At 48.0% G+C, this 15,825-nt stretch overlaps 1 long non-coding RNA gene across 1 annotated transcript; it reads left to right on the forward strand.

The window, feature by feature from the left end:
• The first annotated feature begins 483 nt into the window (after positions 1–483).
• LOC103788202 (uncharacterized) lies at positions 484–7,569 on the forward strand. The gene is made up of 3 exons (XR_614061.5): positions 484–585; positions 753–856; positions 7,322–7,569. It is a non-coding gene; the product is annotated as an uncharacterized LOC103788202 (long non-coding RNA).
• Positions 7,570–15,825: the final 8,256 nt, after the last annotated feature.

The following is a 15,825-nucleotide window of genomic DNA, read 5'->3' on the forward strand; positions in this document are numbered from 1 at the left end:
AGGGGATCTGACACCTCCAAAGCCGTGATGAGCCTTCCAGGTGGGTGGCTTTTGAATCTTCTCTCCCTCCTTGGGACCACAGAGCTTTATTTGACCAACATTCAAGCTCAAAAACTTTACTTGCCTGGAGCAACCCCAAGAGTCTTAACCTTGGAGAATTACCTTCTCTCAGGCCTCACCAGACACCACCCAGGGCGGGAGTGTGGGGTGAAAACATGTCACAGCCACAGCCCTGGGACATTCTCATCTTCCCAGCAGGGAGAACCGGTCCTTGCCAGTGCCAAGAAGTCAAAACAAAGCTCCTTTTCCATGTGCTTTTTCTTCCTCAATGGCTTAGACTGTTAAGTCACCAGGAAGCCTGGTCTAGCGCTCCAAGCTGCAGGCACACGGCTTGACCTCTGTCCTGGCGCCCTGGGCTGGCCCAGGCCAGACACCGCACCCCCAGGACTGTTTTCCCATCTGCAAAACAACTCCGACCTCTCTAAACCAACATCACCTCTCACTGCAAAACACAGCCCCCTCCCTCCTCCCGGGGCAGTTGGACTTAGAAACCAGCTCATATGTAGGGGAAGAAATCCTTATGGGGTAAGCGACAGAAGGACAAAGCACAGAGGAAGAAAAGAGTTAATCGTGCTGGGGCGTGAGGGCGTTGGGGATTGAGGGATTGAGGGAGGATGATGGTTTGGGGGAGTGTTTATTCCACTCTCCTGGATCCGAGGTGGAAGGTCTCTGCTCTGGGCTCTCCTTTCTAGGGAAACGGGATGGTGTGGCGTGCAGATAAACAGAGAAGCCTGCTGTAGATGGCTGCTGGGTGTCTCCAGGGATCAGTAACACCTTCATCAGAGAGAACGCTTCTGTAAGCATTCTACTTCCCTTCCCCACCCCCACCCCCACCCCTTAAATAAGCAGCTGTTTCCTCTGCCCCTGCGCCTGGCCCCTGGCCACTGCTGGGTCATCCTGTCTACCCCAGGCTGCAGACTGACTTATCTAGTTTCAGAACTCCACTTCCCTGGGTGCGTCCTGTCTTCTGCCACTTTACAAGGTCTCTTTTCACATCTGCCCTTTACATACGACCCTGCCTGACCCAGCCTCGAAGGAAAACCCATCCTCCACCGATGGTGGTGTTTGGAGCTCAGAAGGAGCCCTTCCAGTGACCCCCTGCCAGGCCTCTGGGAAGCATTTTCATCTGGTCCTTCCTTAATCCGCTTCCTGCCACCCTGGCCAAACACACCCAACCAGGCTGCCTGTGGTAGGCTCACAATATGCCTGGCTCTTATGCTATCAGATAAGGACGCTTCACATGCCTCAGCATCTCTGACACCAGGTCTGAGGTTTTCACTAAGGAGGAGGAAGAATTAATAGATGCTGGGGCCAAGAAGTCCAAGTATTTGAAGAGACAGACATCCTTGCTCCCAAAAGTAAACCATTGTACACAATTGCATGGCCCTTGGATAAGATTGAGAGTGTGGTTCTCACCCTCAGCTGCACATTAGAATCCAGGCTGCTCCCCAGACAGATTATGTGGGAACCCCTAAGGTTGGCATCCAGGCATAGGCTGGCTTTGAGAGCCACTGATCTAAAACAACGCCCCATTTTGTAGTTTGGGAAAGAGAGGCCAAGAGAGGGGAAGTGATTTGCCCCAAATTAGATGTGGGACAGAGCCCTGAGCAGAACCTGTGTCTCCAAACTTTAAATTTGCATCTTTTCCCATCATGATTTTCCATCTGGTCACTTTACAAGAGAGGGTCTTAATCTGAGAGGCACATTAAATTTATCTAAGGGAACTTTTGAAATATACAATGACAGGCTTCCTGAAATTCTGGTCTGATTGCTTCGGAGTGTAGCCTGTATGTAAGTATTCCTTAAAGTTCCTTGAGTAAGTCTCATGTGTAGTCAAGGTTGAAAGGAGCCCTGCTTATTAAAGGCTAAACCCCTTTAGAGAGAGAGAAAGAGACAGAGTTAATGAGAGAAAAAGAGAGGCAGAAAATAATGCTGTGGAGGTTGGAGGAAGGAAAATGTTTCTTGTAGGAGTAGTCTTGGGATCCATCAAAACAAATGATGCTTGAACTGGATCTTGAAGGTTTGAATACATGGAAGTGGCTAACAGCTTTCCAGGAGAGGGAACCGTGTGAGCAGGGTCCCATGGGAAGGGATATGGGAGATGGGACAGTTGGGAATTGGACGAAACAGGTAAATTGGGACCAGCGTGCATGTGGGAAGCTTTCCATTCACACGAGAGGATGGCATGAACTGTCCAGCCCAGTGGCTTCCAAGCTCCTGCACACATCAGACTCACCCAAAGGGCTTGAATGCAGGCTGCTAGGCCCACCCTCAGAGCCCCAGATTCAGTGGTCCTGCGTGGGACCTGGGAATTTGCATTTCTAACAAGTTCCCAAGTGATCATGATGCTTCTGGTCCTCCCAAGACACTTTAAGAACCACTGTGCTAGGCAGAGGGAAATCCCAGGAAGTTTCAGATTTGAATCACTTGGAGAAACATACACGTAGAGAAGAGAGAAAGACAGAGGGAGAGAGCGTGAGGAGGCACTTCAGTAGGACAGGAGCACTGATCTAGCATAGAGGGAGAAAATCGCAGTGCAGAGCAGCTCAGAAGCAAATGCAGGTGCTGCCATTGCACTAGGGAGGAAGAAAAGCGGCCCGAGGAGGGCCTGGGCAGTGGGACTGGGGAGGAAGGCGGGTTTACAGACTGTTCAGTGGATGCGTGTGCAGTACATGATGACCTACTGGATATGGAGGGAAGGAGGGCAGAGTCCAGGGGGAGTGACTTTTGGAAGCTGAATAGCCAAGGGGGTGCAATTCACTGAGCTGAACAGGCAGGAGGAGGGGCAAGTGTGGGAGCAGTGCCAGGGGCTTGGCTGGAATATGAACCCTGTTCTCACGTGCCTGGCAAGAGCAAGACCTCTGACTTGGGCCTAGAGGGTGCCAGAATGACAGGAGCTGTTTCTACCCTAAAACTGTCCTCCAGGGATGTTGGGTGGCAAGGGGGGGTGGTGGGAGTTGATCCATGGTTAGGTGCTTTGTGCCTGCGTCCCATCCAGTGGACAGGTGCAGGAGTCAGCAGAGCTCTGTTTAATCAAATCCAATCAGGGAGGCAAAGGAATCAAGCACTGCCATGCACCCACACTGAAACCACATTGCTCCAAGACCTTGATCTGCCTTCGGTTTACCAGATGTGCTCCCTGAAGCGGTAGTTCCCAATCTTGGCTGCGCGTGAGAATCACCTGGGGAGCTTTAAAAATGCCTGCCTCCTGGGCTGCACCCCACACCAATTAAAACAGCATTTCTGGGATAAGACCAAAGCATCAGTATATTGTAAACCTCCCCAAGTGATTCCCAAGAGCAGCCAGGGTTGAGAAATGCACCCTGAAGGGTGTATCTAGGTAGCCTCCAAATAGCATATTTATGAAAATTATGTTTCCTCCCTACGGAAATGGTTTGAATTTGTCTAACGCCACCCTACCCCTCCCCACTGCCCTCCTCCCACACAAGTGAACTGATTAAGGGACAGACCTGGCCTTTTGAGCCACACGCCTGCTCCGAGCCACAGGCCTGCCTGGCAGGTTGGCAGGATCTGTTGCCCATAGTCAGAGTTTATGGAACCAGAGGCCACATCCTGGAAGAAGGAGGCTTGAAAGCCCAAAGTCCAGGAGTCACAAGGACTCAGATGGGCCAGATCTCAAAAATGACAACTTCGTTTTCACACTGTTGGTGGGAGTGTCAATTGGTTCATTCAAGGAGGCTGGACCAAACAGGGCATAGTGGGTAGAGAGTAACTGGGGAAGGATGGGGCATTGTTCAGAGCCAACACCAAGAGGGAGGTTTTTGAGAACCCGAGAGACCCTCTGGAAAGAACAAGGATGTGGGTGACAGGCGGTGCCCTGCATGAGATTTGGCAACTCCAGGCAACTCCTCACAGCTGCTCTGCAGGCGTCCCAGGAGTGTGGAGAAGCCAGGAGAGGACAGAGTGTGATGGGCCTCCTCTCCTGGTCCTCCTCCCCGACTCAGAGTCAGATACGAAGGGCAAAGAGAGCAAAAGGCTGGGAAATCAAGAGCATGAAGAAACTTACAAGGACAGGGGATGGGGGCATTCACTCCAGGGGCAAATCGGGATTGAGGCGGACCTGAAGCTTGCACAGTTGGGAGGGTGAGGGCTGTCTTTAAGAAAAAGAACACGACATGACAAATACAACTGGAGGTCCTGGGTCTGGGAAGGAGCCTGAAGTGAGGAGTCCTAGAGTGAACCTGCTCTGGCCAACAGGCTAATATTCTGTGATAAGACTCATTGCTAACCCATGCCCCACATTCCAGGGTCTGGCCTTGTCTGGGACACCCCAGCAGACCAGGAGGCCAGTCGTCCATTTTATTTCTGGGAAACGAAGGAGTAAAGGAGTCTCTGCGGTCACCCAGCACATGTTGGTGGCCGTGCCACAGAGAGGTCCTCTGTGCAGCCCTGCAGGCTGTTCACTCCCTCCACAGCTTCACAGTAGGACCTACTATGTGTCAGGGCGGGGCTAGGTGTGACAAGCATCACAAGGGCTCAGACAGGGCCCAGCTCTCAAAAATGACAAGTTCTCCACTTTTACACTGGTGGCGGGAGTGTAAATTGGTTCAACCATTGTGGAAGACAGTGTGGCGATTCCTCAAGGATCTAGAACCAGAAATTCCATTTGACCCAGCCATCCCATTACTGGGTATATACCCAAAGGATTATAAATCATTCTATTATAAAGATACATGCACACGTATGTTTATTGCAGCACTGTTTACAATAGCAAAGACTTGGAACCAACCCAAATGCCCATCAATGATAGACTGGATAAAGAAAATGTGGCACATATACACCATGAAATACTATACATCCGTAAAAAAGGATGAATTCATGTCCTTCGCAGGGACATGGGTGAAGCTGGAAACCATTATTCTCAGCAAACTAACACAAGAACAGAAAACCAAACACCACATGTTCTCACTCATAAATGGGAGTTGAACAATGAGAACACATGGACAGAGGGAAGGGAACATCACACACCAGGGCCTGGGGGAGGGCGTGGGGGCTAGGGGAGGAACAGCATTAGGAGAAATACTTAATGTAGATGACAGGGGATGGATGCAGCAAACCACCATGGCACGTGTATACATACGTAACAAACCTGCATATTCTGCACATGTACCCCAGAACTTAAAGTACAATTTTAAAAAATGACAAGTTCTCTGCCTAAGAGGTGTGCAGGCCTCTGTGAAGGCAAGAGAGAGAGAGGGAGGTACTTGACTCAGGCAGTTACAGTAGGCTTCCCAGAGGCTGCAGCCAGAGAAGGGAGCCAGAGAGAGCCTGCCTAAGTTCGCCAGATCAGGGAAAGTTGGTCTTGCAGAGGGAACAGCCACAACGATATTTATTAAGCACCTACTCTGTGCCAGGCTTAGATCTGCTATCCGAAATCAATGAGTCTGTTCAACAACACCACAAATTGGGTCCTAGCATTATCCCCGTTTTACGGATAAGAAAGCTGAGACACGGTGATGTTAAAGAGCTTATTCTCAGTCTCACAGCTACGTAAGTGGTGGGTACGAATTTTAAACCCAGGTGGTCTTGCTCTAGAATCCATGTGTGCACAAAGCTATGAGGAGACATCTTGGAACACTTTGGGAACTCCAGGATACTCAGTGTCTCACACACAGGAAGCACAAGGAAAGCAGGCGAGGAAAGGGGCCCGGAGGGCAGGAGGAATTCTGGAGAGCCTAGAAGAACAGGAAGAAGTTTGGGTAAGGAACGGTACCCATAAAAGGCAGGGCAGCTACTGAAGGTTTTTGAACGCCATGCAAGAACATGGGGTGATCAGACCTAGGCTTAAGAAAAATTACTCTGGGCCAGGCACAGTGGCTCATCCCTGTAATCAATGCACTTTGAGAGGCCAAGGCGGGTGGATCTCTTGAAGTCGGGAGTTCAAGACCAGCCTGGCCAACATGGTGAAACCCCATCTCTATTAAAAATACAAAATAGCCGGGCATGGCGGCAGGTGCTTGTAATCCCAACTATTTGGGAGGCTGAGGCAGGAGAATCACTTGAATCAAGGAGGCAGAGGTTGCAGTGAGCCAATATGGCACCACTGCACTCCAGCCCAGGTGACAGAGGGAGATTCTGTCTCAAAAAAAAAAAAAAAAAAAAAAAAAAGTTACTCTGTGTAGAAGATGTGTTTTGAAAGGATGAATTAGAAGCCATCAGATGGAAGCAGGGGAAATCTCTAAAGATGCTATTACAGAGTCCTGGCAATTGTGAATGGAACATCAACTGAGGCCAAGGCACCAGCTCAAAGTTCCTTTGGTTCCAAAGACCATCTATAACAGCCAGTGGGTGGAGGAGACAGAGAGGATCAATCTTATGCCACATGATGTGTTTTGGACTTGGAGCCCAGAGATCTGAGTGCAGTGCCCACCTTCGCATTGCCACCTTCGTGGACGAAGTCAAACCCCTTCACCTCCCAGAGTCACAATTTGCTCATCTGGAAAGTGGGCATCATAATTCATGCTCTGTCCCACTCATTCAATTTAATTTTTGTGAAATTCGAACAACGTCATGTATGCAAAAAATGGCCCATGACGATTATTGACAGTGCAATGGAAGCTTGAAAATGTCTGCACAATTAGCTGATAGCCTGGAGTCCAAGAGTCTTCTATTCTTGGGTTCAAGTGGTATCCTTTGCCTTGGCAATAAGCTTTCAGCTGAGGTGGGTCCCTTCTTCCTACCTCCACGTGACCCACCCAAGTCTTTCCCTTTCTTCAAAACATAATCCAAACACCACCTCCTCCAGGAAGCCTTTCCAAAGCCATGCCTCAAGCCCACAGGTGGAAATGGCCTCTCCTCCCCGTGAAGAATGCGACTTTCTGCTCTGCTCTGTGTTCCATCTACCTGCAGTTGTTTCTGCATTCCCTCTCCATGAGCTGCCACAGGCTGCTGCCTTTCTTTTTTCTTCTTCTTCTTCTTTTTTTATTTGTTTATTTTTTGAAATAGAGTTTCACTCTTGTCACCCAGGCTGGAGTACAGTGATATGTTCTTGGCTCACTGCACCCTCTGCCTCCAGGGTTCAAGAGATTCTCCTGCCTCAGCTTCCCAAGTAGCTGGGATTACAGGTGCCCACCACCATGCCTAATTTTTATATTTTTAATAAAGATGGGGTTTCACCATGTTGGCCAAGCTGGTCTCAAACTCCTGACCTCAGTTGTTCTGCCCACCATGGGCCACTGTGCCAGGCTGGGTACTGCCTTTCTTATTCCTCTTTCCATCTTCCACTTATCCTATGTGCCAGCATGAAGGATACTTGATGCCTTTTGGTGCAAAGATTGAAATACAGAGCTACTGAGTGACTGGGCTTTGGATCCACAGAGAAGTCTGGGAAGACAGCAGCCCTCAGCCAGTGAAGAGGACAAGAGTGTTTCCGCATGATGGCAGAGAAGGGCTAGAGGCTTGACAGCTTCCTGCAGTCTTCTGAAGTCCACTCTCCTCCAAAGACAAGCATAGAAATAAAAACAGAGTAAATGTCTTTACTAACAGTGATTAAGTGCTTATTCTGTGACCATTTGCTAAGTATTTCACAACAAATCTACAAGGTGACAACATCTTTATCCAGCACTTAGTATAGTGCATGAGACAGAGACAGACTCTCAGTAGATTTTTTAATTATGTTTATTTATTTTTATTTTTTGAGACAGAGTTTTGCTGGAGTGCCATGGTACGATCTCTGCTCACTGCAACCTCCACCTCCTGGGTTCAAGCAGTTCTCCTGCCTCAGCCTCCCAAGTAGCTGGGATGACAGGCATTTGCCACCACACCCAGCTATTCTTGTATTTTTAGTAGAGACAGGGTTTCTCCATGTTGATCAGGCTGGTCTTGAACTCCCGACCTCAGGTGATCTGCCAGCCTCAGCCTCCCAAAGTGCTGGGATTACAGGCATGAGCCACCGTGCCTGGCCAGATTTATTTGTTTGAATGACAGATAAGGAAACCGGGCACAGAAGGAGAAGTGACTTGCCTAGGAGAATACGGCTGATGGCTGGCAGAGTGGAAATTCGAATCCTTCTGGCTTAAGGACAACTTCATATTGCCTCTCGTAAATGAGAAGATGACTGGTTGTGGAGGTGTGAGGAAACAGCAGGTGTGGGGAGGGACTGCGTCTTTCCTCTGCATTGTAGGAGCTGGAGTCTGAAAGTCCACAAGAGACCCTGGAATCAGTGGTCCTGCTGGTCCAGGCTTCCCCAGGCTGGAGAGTGAAGTACGGGGTATGCATCGCGCTGAAAGTAGGGTGGATGGCCACACCATCCAGACAGCAGTGCCCAGTCCAGGACAAAGAGCGGCTTGGCGGGCTTGTGACTCTTCCAAACGTTTCCTTATCACATTTTCCTGCAAGGATCTGGGCAGTCAACTATGTTACAGGTGCCTGGCTTGATAGAAACTCTATTTATTAAAAAGAGTGGGGTGTAGTGGCAGTTACCCCAGGGAACTTTGCTATGGAAATGGAGGCCTGAAAGATGACCTGTTATTGAGCCTTGAAGCTGAGGCCTGGGGCCTGCTCCCAGGACAGCAGGACTGAACCCATGTGGGCAGTTAATATGACAATTCAAACATCAGCGGGATCCAAAATGACCCCTACACATCATTGGAAACTCCGGAACCTGCCAACTACTTCTCCTTCCTGGCTGGGACACCAGTGGCTTTTTCTTCACCCAGAGCAGTAACTGTCTGAACAAGTTGTTTAATTAATTCTTCAGAGATGTGGATCTTGAAACAAAAATAAAAGATTCCTCCCTTCCTCCCAGAATGAACTTATGAAAAATATAATTTCTACTGTACAAATATAGGCAATATAGAAATTATAAAAGAAAAAGAGAAGGCCAGGCACGGTGGCACACGCCAGTAATCCCAGCACTTTGGGAGGCCAAGGAGGGTGGATCATCATGTCAAGAGAACGAGACCATCCTGGCCAACATGGTGAAACCCCGTTTCTACGAAAAATACAAAAATTAGCTGGGCATGGTAGCACGCGCCTATAGTCCCAGCTACTCAGGAGTCGAGGCAGGAGAATTGCTTGAACCCAGGAGGCAGAGGTTACAGTGAGCCAAGATCGCACCATTGCACTCTAGCCTGACGACAGAGCAAGACTCCACCTAATAAATAAATAAATAAATAAATAAATAAATAAATAAATAAATAAATAAATAAATAAAAACAGCCATAATTTATCCTACACACAAAGAGAATCCCTACTAATTTTTTTTTTTTTTTTTTTGAGACAGTCTCATTCTATCACCCAGGCTGGAGTGCAGTGGCACAGTCTTGGCTCACTGCAACCTCTGCCTCCCAGGTTTAAGCAATTTTCTTGTCTCAGCCTGCCAAATAGCTGGGATTACAGGCACCCACCACCATGCCTGACTAATTTGTATACTTTTGCAGAGATGGTGTTTCGCCATGTTGGCCAGGCCACTCTCGAACTCCTGGACTCAGATGATCTGCCCACCTTGGCCTCCCAAAGTGCTGGGATTACAGGCATGAGCTACCACACCCAGCTTCCCTACTAAAAATTTTTTACCCCATCTTTTCTGGCCCTGTTTTTATGCATTTAAAAATATCTAATTGAGCTCATCATGTGGATGAAGTTTTCTGTCTTGCCATTTTTTTTTTTTTTTTTTTTTTGAGACGGAGTTTAGCTCTTGTTACCCAGGCTGGAGTGCAATGGCGCGATCTCGGCTTACCGCAACCTCCGCCCCCTGGGTTCAGGCAATTCTCCTGCCTCAGCCTCCTGAGCAGCTGGGATTACAGGCACATGCCACTGTGCCCAGCTAATTTTTTGTATTTTTAGTAGAGATGGGGTTTCACCATGTTGACCAGGATGGTCTCGATCTGCCGACCTCGTGATCCACCTGCCTCAGCCTCCCAAAGTGCTGGGACTACAGGCGCCATTTTCACTTAATAACACAAGTATTTGTCATGTTATAACAACTTTGAATACAGGTTTTTATTTTTTGAGATGGAGTCTCACTCTGTCACCCAGACTGGAGTGCAGTGGCACAATCTTGGCTCACTGCAACCTCCGCCTCCCAGGTTCGTGGGATTCTCCTGCCTCAGCCTCCCAAGTAGCTGAGACTACAGGCACATGCCACCACGCCTGGCTAATTTTTCGTATTTTTAATAGAGACTGGGTTTTACTGTATTAGAGAAGATGATCTCGAACTCCTGACTTTGTGATCCACCTGCCTCAGCCTCCCAAAGTGCTGGGATTACAGGCATGAGCCACCATGCCCGGCCTGAATACAAATATTTTAATGGCTACATAAGAATCTACCATATATGACAATTTACTTAACTTTCCTCATTCTTAGATGTTTAGGTTGTTTTCAGTTTTTAATGTTATACATAATACTATAACTTGCACTTATTTATTTATTTGTTTGTTTATTTATTTATTTATTTATTTTTTGAGATGAAGTTTCGCTCTTGTTACCCAGGCTGAGAGTGCAATGGCGCAATCTCGGCTCACCGCAACCTCCGCCTCCTGGGTTCAGGCAATTCTCCTGCCTTAGCCTCCTGAGTAGCTGGGATTACAGGCAGGTGCTACCGTGCCCCGCTAATTTTTTGTATTTTTAGTAGAGACGGGGTTTCACCATGTTGACCAGGATGGTCTCGATCTCTTGACCTCGTGATCCACCCATCTCGGCCTCCCAAAGTGCTGGGATTACAGGCATGAGCCACCATGTCCAGCCTACACTATAACTTTTAAAAATAAAATAAATCAATAATTCAAGAACAAAAACCAATTGGGGTTGTTTTAGGATGTATCCTCCTCTCCCTCTGCTCAGTTGCTTGAGAGAAGATGGGACCCAAGACAGAAGAAGGTGCGAATGTGCAGGAGAAAACCCACAGCCTGTGCCTGGGAGAGGACAGGGGAAGCCCATCCCTGCCTGGCTGATCCCACACTCTTCTGCTGGCCCTGTTGACATTTGATAAATGCTTCCTGTGAAGATGTTTACCCAGGAGGAAATTCATCATGCTTCCCCTTCCTACCACAAGGGTGGGAAGAGGGGCTCCATTGGCCCCATACATTCCAGCCACTGTCTGAGCTGACCACCTCACCGCCCTGGGTGGTGTGAGACAAAGGCGTCAGACACAGAAAAGTCTGTGCCGGGATGTGGAGAAGCAGCCAAGAGGGCATGTCTGTAGACATCCAAGTCTGCCACTTGCATCTCCTGTTTTCTTTCTTTTTTCTTCCATTTAAATTAAGTTGCTGATTGTCCTTGTTTTATCCAGGAAGTCCTGAAGGACCCATTGGGAGCTGGAAAGTCCAAAGGACCCATTGTTTTTTCCTCCCTTTCTGGACAAGGAGACGGAGCTGATATGGTAGCTGGATCTTCAGTCGTGGGAGCAGAGGTGTCCGTGAGCCTGGAAACACCATTTGTTTCCCAGCAATTGGAGCCTCTTGGTTCCACTTTCAGTTGAGCTGCTGTCTTCTCTAGAGAGGCAGTTGGGGCTGAGTGCAGTGGCTCATGCCTGTATTCCCAGCACTTTGGGAGAGCGAGGCAGGTGGATCACCTGAGGTCAGGAGTTTGAGACCAGCCCGACCACATGGTGAAACCCCATCTCTACTAGATACAAATAATTAGCTGGGAATGATGGCACATGCCTGTAATCCCAGCTACTTGGGAGGCTGAGGCAGGAGAATCATTTGAACCCAGGAGGTAGAGGTTGCAGCGAGCCAAGGTCGTGCCACTGCACTCCAGCCTGGGCGACAAGAGTGAAACTCCATCTCAAAAACAAAGGAAAGAGAAAGGCAGTTGGAAGTATTGAAAGCTGTGATATCAGGGGCCACTGCAGCCAGTTCAGCTCAGCGTCAGCACTCACTCGCTCTAACCTGCAGCAGGTCCCAGAATTACTCAGACCCGAGGCTTCCTCGCCTGTGAAACAGAAGCCTTGATACGAACTGCAGCCGTTTCCTGTGAGGGCCACGTAATAAAATGCATGGATGAGCACTTTGAAATAGTAAAATAACATGCAGGTGCTGGTTTCCTTTAAGCCAAGGAGCTTGGCCAAGTACCCCAGCTATAAAATGAGCATACTATAAGAATCTCTGCCTCCCATTTTCCTGAATGTCAGAAAGACAGAAGACATAATATTTGCAAAAGTGTCCAAGATCTTGAGTTGGTTTTCCGTTTCACCAACATCCAAACAATCAAAATAAAACATACCTCAGAACTTGTTTCAGTTCTAGACAGTGACCATCTCAGCCACCAGTAATACCTTGAAGCAAAGCACCAAAGACTAAATTACCTTTTTTTTTTTTTTTTTTTGAGACAGAGTTTCACTCTGTTGCCCAGGCTGGAGTACAGTGGTGCCATCTGTGCTCCACTGCAACCTATGCCTCCTAGGTTCAGGTGATCCTCCTGCCTCAGCCTCCCAAGTAGTTGGGACTACAGGCATGCGCCATGATGCCCAGCTAATTTTCGTACTTTTAGTAGAGACAGGGTTTTGCCATGTTGGTCAGACTGGTCTTGAACTCCTGACCTCAAGTGATCAGCCTGGCTCAGCCTCCCAAAGTGCAGGGATTACAGGCATGAGCCACCACGCCCGGCCACTGAATTGCTTTTTAAATAACACATTCTCATTCTCTAAAAGTTCCATAAAATATGACTCTTAGAAACATGTATCAGAAGCAACTCAGTGGTTTCTTTAAAAATCCAGATTCTTGTGCTGTACTGAATCAGAAACCCTGGGATGTAGGACCCAGGTCACTGCATTTCAACAAGCTTTCTAGGGGACTGTTTGGCACACTCAGGTGAGAGCCATGAATTTAGAAGCCCCATGTCAAGCTGCGGAAGTCACAAAAACCATTGGCTGGGCATGGTGGCTCATGCCTATAATCCCAGCACTTTGGGAGGCCAAGGTGGGTGGATCATGAGGTCAAGAGATCAAGATCATCCTGGCAACATGGTGAAAACCCATCTCATCTAAAAATACAAAAAATTAGCCGGGCATGGTGGCACACACCTATAGTGCCAGCTACAGGCTGGGACAGGAGAATCACTTGAACCTGGGAGGGAGAGGTTGCAGTGAGCCAAGATCGGTCCACTGTACTCTACCCTGGGCAACAAGAGTGAAACTCCAACTCAAAAAAAAAGTCACATAAACCTTCTCTCTGTATGCCCTTTAGCAGCCAATCCCTGAACCCTCCAAAGAGAAGATTTGTGTACACAGTGTTTACTGGAGCCCAAGTCATACATAATCCTAGCCTCCAAGGCACCACCATGCACAGCTCTGATTCTGGCAAAGGCAGATGGAGGAGGCTGGGTCCGCCCACCCAGGCAGCCCTGTAGACTTGAGTCCAGACCACCGCAGAAGTTAGCACGAGAAAGCAGAGCTGGTACATGATACTAAAGTAACAACAGGGAGACTGTTTCCCAAGGAGGCCGGGGGACCTCAGGGGACATCAGAGTCCAGGTCACAGTAGCAACAAAAAAGGGAAGCAGAGGGAGGGGACACACAGGCCATCACAGATTCTAGGAATATGAGTTCTCTAAATGACTTTGGTAGTTCACTTTCATCAATACACAGTTTCCCCTGAGTTCCTGGGGACAAACCTCAATCATGGAGCCTTCAGAAGCGGTTGATCACTGTCAGGGGTCAGTGGACCTGGGGTCAGCCTACCAGTTGACAGGACCCTGTACATGACTGTTTCCACATGGCATGACAGCTGCGTGTGGAGATATCAGGTTTCCCATGAGGCTGACCTCCCACTTATTCTTCAGGATGACCTGAGGTGTATTCCCTGAGGATTGTTCGCTGTGGGTTTCAGTCATCCTGTAGGAATGTGTGAGCATCTGCTGATGAATGATCTTTCCAATTTCCTTATGTTTGGATGGCCACCACCACCCCTGTGAGTGAGACAAATGTGCTATCACCTACATCTTTTAAGAGAACAAACAGGCTCAGAGAGGTTTGACTTATTTCCTAAGCCACGCAGGCATAAAGTCCATGGACAGGACTGCAGTCTTCTGCTTCAAATTTTCTTCCATCACAACTTGATTACATTTCAGAAACTTGGCTTTTGAGATATGTCTAGAAGCTGTTTTCTCAGCACCTTAAAAATCCATAGAGCTCTTCCTACTTGTTTTCTAGTTAAAATCAACCTTCTTTTTTTTTTTTTTTTTTTTTGAGACGAGGTTTCACTCTTGTTACCCAGGCTGGAGTGCAATGGCGCGATCTCGGCTCACGGCAACCTCTGCCTCCTGGGTTCAGGCAATTCTGCCTCAGCCTCCCGAGTAGCTGGGATTACAGGCATGCGCCACCATGCCTAGCTAATTTTTGTATTTTTAGTAGAGACGGGGTTTCACCTTGTTGACCAGAATTGTCTCGATCTCTTGACCTCGTGATCCACCCATCTCGGCCTCCCAAAGTGCTGGGATTATAGGAGTGAGCCACTGCGCCCAGCCAAAATCAACCTTCTTATTTAATAGTTCAGCATATGAGTTAGAGTGACCAAACTACCAATTTCCCCAGGATTGTCCCTGCTTTAGCATGAAAGTCCTGCCTCCCAGGAGACCCCACCACCTGAGACCATTGGTCACCTTACTATGTGCTTAGACTGTCTCAGCCTATCAGTGAGTTCCCAGCTGCACAGGACCCCAGGCCTTGAGACTTTCCATCTGACCTCTTACTCACTCACCTCCATCTTCTGCCTGCCCAAGAATTCATAGTCTTCAGAGCAAACACAACACTGAGAAATCATTCTCCACTCAGCTAAGCACTTGCAGTGAGCTTCTGATCACAATGGACATCTGAGCAATGTAGGAGACTGTAGACAGAAATGTTAGACTTATCAGCACCAATGTCCAAATGGCCATTTATCAAAAATTTGCTTTATTGAACAATGGTGCTAGAAACGAAAATATGATTTGGGACACAGGCACTATATTCTATAGTTAAACTAGAAAAAAGTGAGTGTTATTTGCATTCATTATGCCCAATGGAGCAGACAATCTGGTTAATTTCTGGCTCTGTCACTTAACAGCTGTGTAGCATTGGGTAACTTGCCTAATGTCGCTCTGTACCTCAGTTTCCTCATCATACAATGAAAATGATGATAGAATCTACTTTATAGCATTATGATGAGAATTAATACATAGAAGGCACTAGAGAGCACCTGCAGTAAATGATGTTAGCTATTGTTCATTGACCCATAACATGGCAAGGCCAATGCCAGCATCTAAATATCATGTGCCACACAAACCAAGCAGAGGCTAACAGGGGATTCATTTGTTTCCTGATAGTTGGGGAAAGGAAAAGGGAGCCTGGAAAACTGTTCTGGACCGAATGTCTTCTTTCTTCTTCCCTTTAAGAGTCATTGTGTCCTCAAGCGCTATTTCTGACTCTATCCTCATGATCTGGGATGCCCAAAACAAGCAAGGAACAGTCCATCAGTAATGTCCCTCACATCAGTATGGCACTTTATATCTAGCAATTCTCTTGTGTGCATGTCACTCTGCCACATCTGTACAAAACCACTTCCGCTACAAACCAGGCTTCTCTAACCCATGTGGTCTTGCTAGTGTTGCCCACGGAGCTTCTATCTACCGTGTCTCTTGCTAAGCTGGGTGCTGTGGGAGATGCAGGACGCAACAAGGTGTAAAAAGTGGGTGGAGCTGACCCTGGACCCATTTACATTTATCTGGGAAAAGAGCTCTTCAGGTCTCCAGGCATGTAAAACAGGACAATCAAGTGTCAAATGACCTTGGGATTCAGGAAGGACCGGCAAAGGCAGGGCACTGTT

Source organism: Callithrix jacchus, chromosome 15, assembly GCF_049354715.1.
Source record: "Callithrix jacchus isolate 240 chromosome 15, calJac240_pri, whole genome shotgun sequence".
Taxonomy (NCBI): Eukaryota; Metazoa; Chordata; class Mammalia; order Primates; family Cebidae; genus Callithrix; species Callithrix jacchus.